Raw genomic sequence first — 14,098 nt, forward strand, 5'->3', positions numbered from 1 at the left:
CCCCTGAGCTGCAAAACACAATGGCTGCACTATTATTATCCCCATTTCTCAGAGGAGACACCAGGCTCTGGAGGCCAGGTGGCTTGCCCGAGGTCACCCCAAGCTAATGGAGGGTGCAGCCAAGGCCTGCATCTCACGGGGCTGACACCAAGCCCAAACCCAGTGTCTTCCCAGCCTGTCCCTGGATGCCAGAAGAAGCTAAAGTACTTGAATTCCATACACGCACAGGAATCGGACAAACTTCCGAGTTTTCTGGGTCACCAACCATGCTTATTTTTATAGGCTCGGCCTCCTTTCAAAGCACAGGGTCTTACTCGCTCCAGCAATGGATTATCCCTCAGAACATAATTGCCAACAAGACCCAAATGACCGAATCTACAAAATGTTTCGATTCCAGAGAGCAGCCGCAGGTCAGCAGAGACCCTGGCAGACCAGCTGTCACCAGCAGCTCGGACCAGAGCTGGTGTCCTCCCCACTCTGTGAGCCCCACTCTCAGGCCACCAGGAGATCCCCCTGGTGGGATCTCCTTCTTTGCAGTAGAGACATCCATCTCCTCCCAACAGGTGAGAGGCACCGCTGGCCTCCTAGGTAACTCACTTACTCCTGCTTCTGCGAGCAAACCCTCCTTACTGCCCTGGAGAAAACCCTCCTCGTTGCAGAGAAAACACCCGGTTTCTCCAGGAAGCTGGGGCAGAGCCATACCTGGCGTTGGCCCAAGTTTGCCAATTAGAATCCAGATGTACACAACTAGGGCCCCAAATCAGCCACCTCTGAAGCACAGTGGTCCTTTGACCCAGCAGACAGGATGGCCCTAGATTCTGAAGCTGGAGAAGAAGCCATCACTGGCCTTTCTGGAGAGTGAAGGGGGCTGGGGTACACAGCACCAGCACCCACTCTGGCAGGTATAAGAAGAGGCCTGGTCCCGGGGGCAGGGAGAACCCAGGCGGACAGAGAGGGTGTCTGCTCCCCATTTCCAGGATAAAGCTTGTCCAAAGCCTGGAACCCCAAACAGAGAGTGGAAAAGGGGGAAATATGAACTTTACGGCAGAGAGCCTAGCAGGCAGCACAGTGGAAAAGCGCAGTGGTACCCTGAGCCCTTAGGTACGATGCACTGATAAGACTTCCCCTCTTTGGTCTTTGTTCCCAAATCCATGAGCTTAGTGTCCTCAGGAGAAAACGTCAGGTACACCCATGCTGAGGGATGTTCTACGAAATAGCTGATAGCTTCTCTCAAATTTGTCCAGGTAATGAAAGGTAGAGAAAGATGGAAAAATCAGTCACAGACTGGAGGAGACACATGATGACTATAAATAAACACATGCGATGACCAAAAGCAAGCTAGGATCCTGGATTGGATCCTAAAAAGGAAAAGTGGACTCAGTGGGTAAAACTGGGGAAATCTGAATGAAGTCTGTAGTTTCATTAATAGTAACACTATTTCTTGGAGAAGGCAGTGGCACCCCACTCCAGTACTCTTACCTGGGAGGAGCCTGGTAGGCTGCAGTCCATGGGGTCGCTAAGAGTCGGACACGACGGAGCGACTTCACTTTCACTTTTCACTTTCATGCATTGGAGAAAGAAATGGCAACCCACTCCAGTGTTATTGCCTGGAGAATCCCAGGGACGGGGGAGCCTGGTGAGCTGCCGTCTATGGGGTCACACAGAGTCGGACACGACTGAAGCAACTTAGCAGCAGCAGCAGCAACACTATTTGTTAGGTTTGATAAATGCACTGTGGGCACATTAGATGTTCACATGAGACTGAACGGGAACACACAGGAAATTTGTATTATCTTTCCAAATCTTGGGTAAATCTAAAACCATTTCCAAATTAAAAGTTTTAAAAATAAACCCCCCTTGGGACTTCCCTGGTGGTCCAGTGGTTAAGAATCCGCCTTCTTTCAGAAATCAAGAAAAGCCATGAAATGGAAAAGAAATCCCTTGAGGATCTGCTTTACGAGAAGCAGGAATCACTGGAGAAACAAAATCAATGATCTGAAGAGTGAAAATGATGCTTTAAATGAAAAGTTGAAATCAGAAGAACAGAAAAGAATATCAAGAGAGAAAGCAAATTTAAGGAAAAAACCCTCAGATCATGTATCTGGAGCAAGAGTGAGAAAGCCTGAAAGCTGTGTTGGAGATCAAGAATGAGAGGCTGCACCAACGGGACGTCAAGTGAATGAAGATGGAGAAACTGGTGGACGATAACAAGCACTGGTGGACAAACTGAAGCAACTCCAGCAGGAGCATGAAGAATTTACAGCTCAGATGGACAAGCACGTGGCGGTTTCCAGGCAACTCTCCATGGAGCAGGCGGTCCTGCAGGAGTCGCTGGAGAAGGAGTGCAAGGGCAATAAGCGCCTCTCCCTGGAGAAGGAGGAGCTGCTCTGGAAGCTCCACAACGGGACCCTGTGCAGCCCCAAGAGGTCCCCCACATCCCCTCCATCCCCTTCCAGTCACCTCGGAACTCAGGCTCCTTCCCCAGCCCCAGCATGTCTCACTCAGATGACCTTCCTGGGAGCCAGAGACAGACCGACGGAGTCTCTGCAGGACTGACCCTTCCCGCAACTGCGCACCACCTGCCTAGAAGTGGGAAGTCACGGCCCCAGCCGGCTCCTTCTACGTGAGACCGGACTCTGGAGGAAGGCTTCCGACCAGGTCCAGAGATGCTATGGGAACAGATCTACACGGACACTGTTGCACAAAGCACTTACAGAACGGGAAAACTTTGGTCATTGCCTTTTACACCTAGGGGTAAAGGGGAAAACTCTCAGGGCCTGTTAAGATAAAGATTTATATAACCTTTGTAACCTTATATAACCTTTGCAATTTATATAACTTTAACCACAAAAAAAAAAAAAAAGAATCCACCTTCCAATGCAGGGGATGAGGACTCAATCTCTGGTCAGGGATCTAAGCTCCTACACGCCGCACAGCAACTAGGCCAGCGTGCACAACTAAAGAGTCCTGGGCTCTGTAGGAAAGTCACCGAAATTGTCCCCTTTCCTGCTGTCTTCCTCTCTGCCATCCTGTCCCGGCTGTTCTGTTCTTTGTCCCTCGCCAACCCAACCTACCCGTCCTCATCTGTTGATTCCACTTTCCTGTCCCTTCTTCCATAGAGAATGGAGCCCATCTTTGCAGGGAGAGACAAGGCCCCCCACCTTAGGAGGCTGAGCTCACTCCCCAGGGTGGCCGGTCAGTCACCGCCTCCACCTGGCTTCAAGGATTGGTTCAGACTTTGATCTTTCACGGGACTTTAATGAGTGAGAGTTGGGGCTGGGACATTCCCTAAAATTACTGGAGGAGAGGAAGACTCTTTCCAATGGGGTTTTTAAGCTAGCAGAGTATAAACCTGGGGCTAGAGAATAGCCCCTCTTCCAAAATGAAACCAACCACAAGTGAGGCGGGTGAGCCATGGAGAGAGAACTTCTGACTTGGTTTGAGCCCCTGGGATCAGCCATGTCTTAGGCTAGTGCCATCATCAGACTAGTACCATCATCAGAGTTTTTTAGCTCTGTAAGTCAATATTGTGGGCTTCCCTGGGTGGCTCACATGGTAAAGAACCCACCTGCAATACAGGAGACCTGGGTTCGATCCTTGGGTCAGGAAGATCCCTTGGAGAAGGGAATAGCTACCCACTCCAGTATTCTTGCCTAGAGAATTCCATGGACAGAGGAGCCTGGTTTGGGTTAAACTAGTTAGAATGGAGTTTCTGTTGCTCACAACCTCCAATGCTAAGCCTTCCCTGGGGGCAAACTCTGCAAGCCTCTCCTCCCTTCCCCAGAGGCTCACACTCCCCTTCCCCATACCATGGGACCTACCGTGCCTGAAGCCAGAGGGATGAGATGGTTCCACCAGCCCTCTGGGGTGCTGACCTAACACTGGAGTTTGGGTTGCCCCAGCAGCAGTCTCTGAGATAAGGATGCGAGTGCCAGGAGGTGATCTGGGAGGTGGTCCCTGGAAGCTCAGGTAGGGGAGTGAGGGAAAGAAAGAGGGAAAGGTGTGTTCCCAAGATCATCGCCATGGGCAACTGAAGTTGAGTCCTGGTGAGGACCTCTAGGGAGGGTGCAGACCACTGCTCAGAGTTGCCCATCTAAGGACCAAACAAGCTGGGGATTTGTACACCAAATCTCACCCATTCTACATTGAGGTCTGCTCCTAAAGACATTAGTTAATTAATTACCATTTCCAGACTGCCCCACACACAGGGCTAGCACATGCCCATACAAAGTAGGAGATGCTTCCAGGAAGAATCCAAAGGTGAGTGCTGCGGTGGGGTGGGGTGGGAGGGCGGGGGTGTGTGCGGGACACGGCAGTGGATGCTGCATCCACGGCCAGCATCAAGGAAGCTGGGCTCCTGGGCTCCTGCTGTTTTCCAGCCTCTGAGGAATCCCTCTGACCTGTCTCCTCAAGTCCCAGGCCATGTGCCTCTGCCTTCTCATCAACACCCCAGACCGCCACACCTTTGGGACCACACCTGTGGACAAGGGCACGCTGCGCCCACACAGGGCTCCCTGTCCCAGGAGCGCTGGCCCTGCCGCAGCTGGAAGCTCTGGTTATGGGGTGGTTCCTCCAGGGGTGACTGATGGAGCACCTGACATTGTTCAGCTCTCTGACCCCATAACCTCTTATCCTCAGTCGAACCCTTCTGACCTCAACTCCTTTCCCTTCTTCCACAGGCTCCTCCCTCATCAAAGCACATCATCCCAACACCCCTGCAGTTCCCAAAACCATACCTCCTCCGTGACAGCTTCCCAGCCTTGTCCTCCCTGGAGAAAATTCAACAGGAGCGAGTGGAAATTCAGCGGGAAAGGATGGCTTAACAGATGGTGCTAGCCCAAGTGAGTATCTTTCTGGATGAAAATAATGTCGTATCCCTACCTCAGATTCTTAAGTTCTATTGGCAAAAGTAAGTTCCAGCTGGAATAAATGTTTACATCCAAAAAAGTAAAACAAGAAAAATGATTTAATTTAGGAGACGAGAAAATATGAAGTCCGTATTGGCGAATCTTTTTTCATAGAGATAGGAAATTCAAAGCATACAAAAGAAAATAAAGACATCTTGGCAAAAACATATTGAATTCTTGAATAGCAAAATATATAATAAATTAAGGAAACAAACTGTGGAGTGGGAAAATATTTACATTTGAGAGAGAAAGTGTTAGTAGCTGTCCTAGATAAAGAGCTCTCACAAACTGGGGCTTCCCTGGAGGCTCAGTGGTGAAGAATCTGCCTGTCAGCGCAGGAGATTCGGTTCGATCCCTGATCCGGGAAGATCCCACATGCCTCGGGGCAACTAAGTTGTGACACAACTTCTGAGCCTCAGCTCGAGAGTAGTCACCACTCCCTGCAATTAGAGAAAGCCTGCATAGCAACAGAATCCCAGCACAGCCAAAAATAAATACAATTATTTTTTATATGAATTTTTTATATGAATAAAAAAAAAAGGAATTCTCACAAATTGATAATAGGAAGACAAAGGGAAAGCGTGAGAAGGATAGGGACATAAATTCAACATAAATTCACTACATGTCAAATCTAAATGGCCAATTAACATACAAAGGCCAAAAAAAAAAAAAAAAGTGAGCAAGTGGAAGAGGCATCTGGGAGACAAGGGGACTTGATCTGAAGCCAGCTATTGATTTCGACCAGAAACTGCACAGCACAGAACCTAAAAGCCAGGATGGTGCCAACACACGGACCCGGCTGCAAACTCCAGCTCACCTGTGGTGAGGTGCAGCGAGATGCTGTTTGTATTCATAATACACTCTGCATAGTGACTGGCAGGCAGAAACTCTATCCATACTAACTCTGCACATGACAACATCATTGCCAAGGTCTCGGAAGATGGAGAAAGCACCTTTCTGGATGGTTGCAGTGAATTCCCAGCCCAAAACCACCTGCTGTGAACGCGTTGTATTATGGGTTGGATTGTGTCCCCCATAAAGATATACTGAAGTCAACTCCCAACACCTGAAAACGTGACCTGATGTGAAACCAGGGTCCTTTCAGATGTGATTGGTTAAGATGAGGTCACACTGGGCTAGGATGAGATCCTAATCCAATCCAGCTGGCTTTTCCTTTTCCTTTTTTGAACTGCTCCAGGTCTTAGTTGCAACAGGCAGGATCTTCTTATCTTAGTTGCAACACCTAAACTCTTAGTTGTAGCATGTGGGATCTGGTTCCCTAACCAGGGGTCAAACCCAGGCTCCCTGCCTTGGGAGAGTGGAGTCTTAGACACTGGACCAGGAAGTCCCTGGCATTCTTCTAAGAAGGAAAGAGACACAGAGACAGCCCACAGAGGGAAGATGGTCACGTAAACACAGAGGAAGAGATGCATGATTCTGCCATGAGGCAGCATCCACCAGAAGCTACCAGAGACCAGGACGGAGCCTCCCCTACAGGTATCAGAGAGAGCCAGACCCTGCTGATACCATGGCTACAGGCTTCTGGCCTCCAGAATTCTGAGACAACAGAGGTCTGTTGTTTGAAACCACCCTGTTTACAGCACCTATCACAGCAGCCCTGAGAAACTACGACAGATTGTAATTGACTTTTCATGTTGAAGTTTGCAAATAAAAGTCAGTTCAATCACAATGCTATGAACAGTGTCCCAGTCCCCTTCTGGGGAAGGGGTTCCTAGAAATAGAGGAAGTTGATGGGGGTAACATGTGAAATCAAGCCTGAATATTCACTGGAAAGATTGAAGCTGAAGCTCCAACATTTTGGCCACCTGATGTGAAGAGCTGACTCACTGGAAAAGACCCTGGTGCTGGGAAAGATTGAAGGCAGGAGGAGAAGGGGGTGACAGAGGATGAGATGGTTGGATGGCATCACCGACTCAATGGACATGAGTTTGAGCAAGCTCCGGGAGACGGTGAAGTTGGGAAGCCTGGTGTGCTGCAGTCCATGGGGTCACGAAGAGTCAGTCATGACTTAGTGACTGAACAACAACATGTGAAAAGATGCTGGGATGAGGGTTCCCTGGTCAAGCAGTCAGGGAAACACTGGCCTAAACATTCGGAGGACTTCTCGATTGCAGGATTCTATGAGGCTCTTCCCACGTGAACATTCTTCATGATTACCCCAGAGTGGACACAGGAGTGGGCTTATGTATGTGACCTCAGAACTCTCTTCCCAGAGCTGTTGGCGGGACTCATTTGTACAGAGTGGAGTTTGGAAAAGTCTCCAAGAGACAATACAGAGGTGAAGGAGGAAAGGACCTTCCCCTTGGAGTTCCAGCCCCACTGTTTCCCTGTGTGGGTAATCTCAGGGTGGCCTCAGAGCTCAAGGTGTGGGGGCTGTGGCATCTACAGACCTGTAGCCATGAGCACTGCTTCCAGTCTCATTTCTGACCCTAATTCCTGCATCTCCTGCCTCAGCCCCTCTTCACCTCCCCACATTCTCACACCCACCTTATATTTTCTGTCCTCCTTGCTAAGTAGTCTCTTGGTTTTAACCAGACAATTTTCTTACTGTCCATCCCACCCTACCCATCAGCAGGCATTTAACCTCGCCTAATATCTTCAGTTTGATGGGGGAATGATGTGGCTCCTTAAAAAAGAAGCTGGATTTCCAAACGCTGAGTCATTCGCCCCAGGGAGCACGCCTGAGGGAGAAGTAGGTCAGCCTGGGGCGAGCCTCGCTGCCCACCCCCAGGAGGAGAAGCACCGCCAGAATAAGGCCAGCTTGTGGGCCGGGAGGGCCAGGGCTGTTCTGAGAGCTTCATGCGGGCTCCCTCGTTTACACTGCAAACCTCTCAATCTTTCATATGAAATCAAGGCACAGGGAGATGAGAAGGAATGGAAACCCAGTAACCAGGCTGCCCTGCTGTCAAGACACTGTAGCAAGAGACTCAAGTTACCATTCATTCACTCATTTATTCGTTTATCAAACAGCTGAGAGCTGGCCCACCCCTGAAGATGCTTGCATTGGTGGAGGAGTTGAACAAACAGAACCCTACTTATGACAATGGGTGTCAACATCTGCTGGGAGGAAGCCCAGGGTGCCATGGGACCACCTGGAGGGGCATCCAGCCTGGACTTTGTGGGTAGTCAGGGAGAGCTCCCTGGAGGAGACGGTCACTGAGCCAAATCTTGAGAAAAAGTCAGAGGTGGCCAAGTGGAAGGGTGTTCCAGCTCAAGGAAGCACATGTATGGGGGGTTAGAGACCAGGAGACAACGAGAGCCTTTGGGGGCACTTGGGCAGAAGGAGGGGCAGCATGAGACTAAAGCCAATTAGAGTCAAGAAAGCTCTCTGACCCACAGCCACACCTCAAGTTGGAAAGTCTGGATTGGTGCCCTGACTCTATTTCTAGCTGTCACCTTGGGCAAGTTAAAGAGCCTTTCTGGGCTTCAGCTTCCACATCTGGAACTTGCAGAATGGAGCAGTACCTTCCACAGACAGCTGCTAGGAGGGAGAAAGAAGCTACCAAGCGTCAAGCGCTTGGCCTGGACAGAGGAAGCCCGGCCCAGTGGTGTCATCACCATCAGCTGGCGGGAGTCAGCCCCACCGCTGACAAAGCACTAGGTTACTCAGCCTGGCAGACAGGGTCTACCAGAGCACGGAGGCGGGCTTGGGGCTCCCACAGAGGGGGAGAAGAATGAGTCTTCAAGCCAGCGAGACCCCGGGAAAACCCACCCTCCCGCCATGGACAGTGAAGTTGCAGGTGGCCTCCTCCTTCCTAAGATAAGACTATGCCAAGAAATTCCACTGAGATTCCAAGATAGTTCACTTTGAGTTTCTCCCAGTCCCAACTAGAAACACACAGCACGCGTGCACACACTCAGCCCAAGGGAAACCCAGAAGCCCACCGACATGGAAAACATCACAACACCTGCCTCTTATCTGGCCAGGTGTGGGTGGGCAAGATGGCAGGAGGCGGACGTGGCACTCCCCCCACCTCCACGGTGGAGTGGGCTGAAGGCAGAAGGGGCTGTGACAGGGGTCATCTCTCCCCAAGCCTGGAGTATTTGGAAGGGAGGCAGTTGGTTCAGCCCGTAATAACATCCAGACAGATCCCGGCTAGGGCTGCATCATTTTCCTCAAAGAGTCCCAGTAACTTCCCTGGTGAACTTTAAGTGTACAGTGAGCCAGCCAAGGCTGGTGCCCCGATCCTTTAACACAGGCTCCCAGAACTGATCGTGTCCACTCTGGATGAGACATGCCACAGATGCAGGAGCTGCAGCTCGTGACCTGTGACCTCGGTGTTCCCTCTGCCTTTCAGGGGCTCTTGTGTAAGTACCGGTCCTCACAAAGAGAAAGCACACACTGCTCTGATTTATAGAATGCTCTGGAGCCCCCGCTTCCAAGCACCGATCTTTTAAAATGGCCCTGATCACACTAAACCATATAAAAGAAACTTTGCACTTTACCAAAAAAAAAAAAAGTTTCAATATTCTTTGATGAAATGAAACAGCTTGCTGACTCAGGAATGTCACCAACTACATTTGGTAGCACTCTGTTTTGGCGTCATGCCTCTCCTATCAGAAGGGAAGGCAGGCTGCTGAGCTGAAAGGTGAGACATGTCTAGACTGGGTCCCTGAGCCCCTCAGGCTGGACTCTGTTGCCTCAACAGGGCTTGTGTCTGCCTCTGGCGTCTGTCCCATCCAGTGATCATGAAGCTCACTGCATGCTCACCCCATTTGCCTGCTGGCCCCTGCATCTCCTCGACCTTGAGGGGCCCTGGGATGAGTCACATCCGTCTCCCCGTCTGCCTCAAAGCCCCTCTTGCCTGGCCTCGCCCAGCAGCTCTTCTCTAATGCATCGTTGAGATTAACACCTATGAAGTGAGGGATGCTCGCCACCCTAGCTCATGCCTTACGCTGGAACCCAAGGGCATCTGTTCCAGCGGCCATCACTGCCACTCCCCTGCCTCACAGTGCTCTGGGGACAGGGCTGAGCCCTTTAGGTAAATTTCCTAATTTATCCTCAAAGCTATTTCATGGAGCGGATACTATTATTCCCATTTTCCAGATGAGGAAGTAGAGGCTCAGAGGGGTTAAGTCACAGATACAAGGCCATACGCCATAGTAAGGGTCCAAGCGCTGCAACACAGGATACCCCCAAACCCACTGTTCTCTCCATGTTCCCTGAGCCAAATGAGCAGCCCCTGCCCTAGACTGCTCTTTTTCTGATGGTCTGGAAGGGTCCCCTCCTTCATTTTTGCCTTGTCCCATCACGGTCTCTTTAGCACCCACCACCCTGGGCTGGGCTTTTGTTATGAAATGAATTATGACCCCCCAACTCAAAGCCCTAACTCCCAGTGTGACTGTATTTAGACAAAGGACCTGTAAAGAAATCTTTCAAGGTAAATAAGGTCAAGCAGGTGAGGCCCTAATCTAATAGGACTCGTGTCCTTACAAGAAGAGGAAGAGACACCAGAGTCCTCTTGGCCTCCCTCCCTCTCCATCCCTCCATCTCTCCTCTCCTACCCCCTCTCTCGCTCCCTCCTTCCCTCTCTCTACAAACATACTGAGTGAAGTGCACAGAAGGACACTGCGAGGTGGTGGCTGCCTCAGTTCAGTGCAGTCCAGTTGCTCAGTCGCAACCGACTCTCTGCGACCCCATGGACTGCAGCACGCCAGGCCTCCCTGTCCATCACCAATTCCCGAAGCTTACTCAAACTCATGTCCATCGAGTTGGTAGCTGACTACAAGCCAGGAAAAGAGACGTCACCAGAAACGATCCCTGTCGACACCTCAATCTCAGATTTCCAGCCTCCAGAAAAGCTGAGAAAATAAGCCTCTGTGGTTGAACCCTCCTGGTCCGCAGTGTTCTGTTGTGGCAGCCGGAGCTGACACCGCAAAGCAGGGAACGCGAGGACACCCTGCTCCCCCACTTACTGCCGCCCCTTCACCCAGACAGCTCAGGATGGAGGGCAAATCAATGAGGAATAAATGAGTGTGTTTGTGAACAGTAGAGCCCTGCAAATCTGAAGACCGGAAGCTTCTTGGAGGCGACCCGTGTCTCTGGGGCTTTCTTTGCCTGTGTCTGCCCTGGGGTCTGTGACGGCAGATCAGTATTCTGAGACCACCTCATTTTTGTGAGTCTTTGAGATTACTGGGTTTTGTTCTAGGGACTTCTACTGCTGTTACTTTTTCCTCCAAAAAATATCCCAGCAGTTCCTGGGGCAGTGAGCAGACAAGGTCACCCCTGCTCCCCACCCCATACTTTAAGGGCCAGAGCACGGGTCCCACATAGGCAGTGCACTGACCCCAAGCCCTGGAGGTGCAGGGAGCCATACCCAGTTCTTTGCATTTGGGATCCTGAGACCCCCGTGGGTAACTGGACCTCGGCTCAACTAAACCATTAGTGCCCATCCCCAGGTAGGTCGTGCCCGTTGGTGCCTTTTCCCGCTTGCCTGCTCTGAGTGCTTTGTCTGTATGCAAGGAGCTCTGAGCTCCCTGAATTCTCACAGCTGACTCCAGGAGGTGGTACTATTACTATCCTCGCTTTGCCTGCGTGCATACTAAGTCACGTCAATTGTGTCCAACTCTTTGCCACCCCATGGACTGTAGCCCGCCAGGCTCCTCTGTCCATGGGACTCTCCAGGCAAGAATGCTGGAGTGGATCGCTGTGCCCTCCTCCAGGGAATCTTCATGACCCGGGGATGGAACTGGCATCTCTTACATCTCCTGCATTGGCAGGTGGGTTCTTCACCACTAGCACCACCGGGGAAGCCCTATGCCCACTTTGCAGGTGGAGAAACTGGGATCTGAGAAAGTAAAGCAGTTCATTCCAAGACCCCAGAGTGGTAAAGGATGGAGTAGGATTCAAACCACACTCTGCTTCCCTCCAGAGCCCACCCTCTGAACCTCCACCCAAAACCACAGGAGACATGAACACACCCACCCGGACACACTCAGGACAGTGGTGCATGGCCAGCATGCGGTGACGACACTGAGCAGAGCACTGCCTGGGCCTCAGGAAACAGTAGCCAGATGGGACCCCAAGCCCCGGGTGCTCAGAGACCACCCAGTCAGCTTCCCCAGCCGCTCTCAGCTGCACAGTCCCCGGAAGCAGGACGCTGTGTGGAAGGCTCTGCTCTGCGGCCCCTCTGGACTCCTCTGAGATTCCCCCTAAGCCTTCAACATCCACCCACGTAGAGCTGGGTCTCATACTGCCTCCAGTCCCCAGAAAGGCCCAGAAAACCAAAATCTCACGTGGAAGCAGTGACTGTACCCACGCCTCTCCCAGGGACAGCAGTGATGTGGAAGACCCCTAACCCACACTTGGCGCCCGCTCCAGGGCACAAAAAGCTAAGCAATAACTTGCCCATTCTGCTCAGCAGCTTACAAAGATTCCACATGCCCCAGCTCACATAATCCTCAATAACCCCATGCAGTGAGTGAGGCTTGTCAGATGAATCCTGTGTTTAAGATGCAGCAAGAGGCTCCAAGGCGGCTCTGCCGGAGGTCCCGAGCTTCAGTGGTAGACCTGGTTACAAAATATCTACTCTGCCCACAGATCGCCAGCGTTCCATTCCACTCCTCACTGCTTTCCTCAATGTTTCCAAGGTCTGGGTCTTTGCCTGAAAATGCTAATCCACAAACCAGGACCCTGGACAGGGCAGCCATGTACGGCCACACAGGTTACACACTGCACAACCCCGGGGGGTGCCATTCACATGCCCTATAACTGTGTGGATCACAATAAACTGTGGAAAATTCTGAAAGAGATGGGAATATCAGACCACCTGATCTGCCTCTTGAGAAACTTGTATGCAGGTCAGGAAGCAACAGTTAGAACTGGACATGGAACAACAGACTGGTTCCAAATAGGAAAAGGAGTACGTCAAGTCTGTATATTGTCACCCTGCTTATTTAATTTATATGCAGAGTACATCATGAGAAACGCTGGACTGGAAAAAACACAAGCTGGAATCAAGATTGCTGGGAAAAATATCAATAACCTCAGATATGCAGATGACACCACCCTTATGGCAGAAAGTGAAGAGGAACTAAAAAGCCTCTTGATGAAAATGAAAGTGGAGAGTGAAAAAGTTGGCTTAAAGCTCAACATTCAGAAGACGAAGATCATGGCATCTGGTCCCATCACTTCATGGGAAATAGATGGGGAAACAGTGGAAACAGTGTCAAACTTTACTTTTGGGGGCTCCAAATTCACTGCAGATGGTGACTGCAGCCATGAAATTAAAAGACGCTTACTCCTTGGAAGGAAGGTTATGACCAACCTAGATAGCATATTGAAAAGCAGAGACAATACTTTGCCAACCAAGGTTTGTCTAGTCAAGGCTATGGTTTTTCCTGTGGTCATATATGGATGTGAGAGTTGGACTGTGAAGAAGGCTGAGTGCCGAAGAATTGATGCTTTTGAACTGTGGTGTTAGAGAAGACTCTTGAGAGTCCCTTGGACTGCAAGGAGATCCAACCAGTCCATCCTAAAGGAGATCAGCCCTGGGATTTCTTTGGAAGGAATGATGCTAAAGCTGAAACTCCAGTACTCTGGCCACCTCATGCGAAGAGTTGACTCATTGGAAAAGACTCTGATGCTGGGAGGGCTTGGGGGCAGGAGGAGAAGGGGATGACAGAAGATGAGATGGCTGGATGGCATCACTGACTCAATGGACGTGAGTCTGGGTAAACTCCAGGAGTTGGTGATGGACAGGGAGGCCTGGTGTGCTGCGATTCATCGGGTTGCAAAGAGTCAGACATGACTGAGCAACAGAACTGAACTGAACTGATAATGTCTGGAGCTGTGCTCTGAGCCCAGACCCCACCCGGGCCTGGCCCAGCATCTCCTCGATTCCACGGAGCCTGATGCTACCCTGCCCTGTCTTCAAAGGCTCCCTCAACTGGGCCACAGTAGCCTAGATAGAGTGTCTAGCTAGACACAGTAGTCTAGCCACTCAAGAGTCCTTCCTAACCTCTTCTCACACTAAGCCAGGTCCCAGTGGAGGCCAGGGCACACCCTCACGGGGGCTTCTCCAGAAAACTGAAAGGTCCCAGAGTCTGGGGGGCTTTCTTGATGTCGAGTTGGCGGCACACCCACAGCCGCACATCGCCTGCACACCTGTTGGCTCTGCCTTCCAAAGGACCTGCAGACCCATTATTCCACGTCCGCTGCATAAACATCT

The 14,098-nt window shown here is 51.0% G+C and overlaps 1 pseudogene; it reads left to right on the top strand.

Moving 5' to 3' along the window:
• Nucleotides 1-325: 325 nt before the first annotated feature.
• LOC133239612 (microtubule-associated tumor suppressor 1 homolog) lies at nt 326-4,823 on the top strand (annotated as a pseudogene).
• The last annotated feature ends 9,275 nt before the right edge of the window (nt 4,824-14,098 follow it).

This window comes from Bos javanicus, chromosome 26 (genome assembly GCF_032452875.1).
Source record: "Bos javanicus breed banteng chromosome 26, ARS-OSU_banteng_1.0, whole genome shotgun sequence".
Taxonomy (NCBI): domain Eukaryota; kingdom Metazoa; phylum Chordata; class Mammalia; order Artiodactyla; family Bovidae; genus Bos; species Bos javanicus.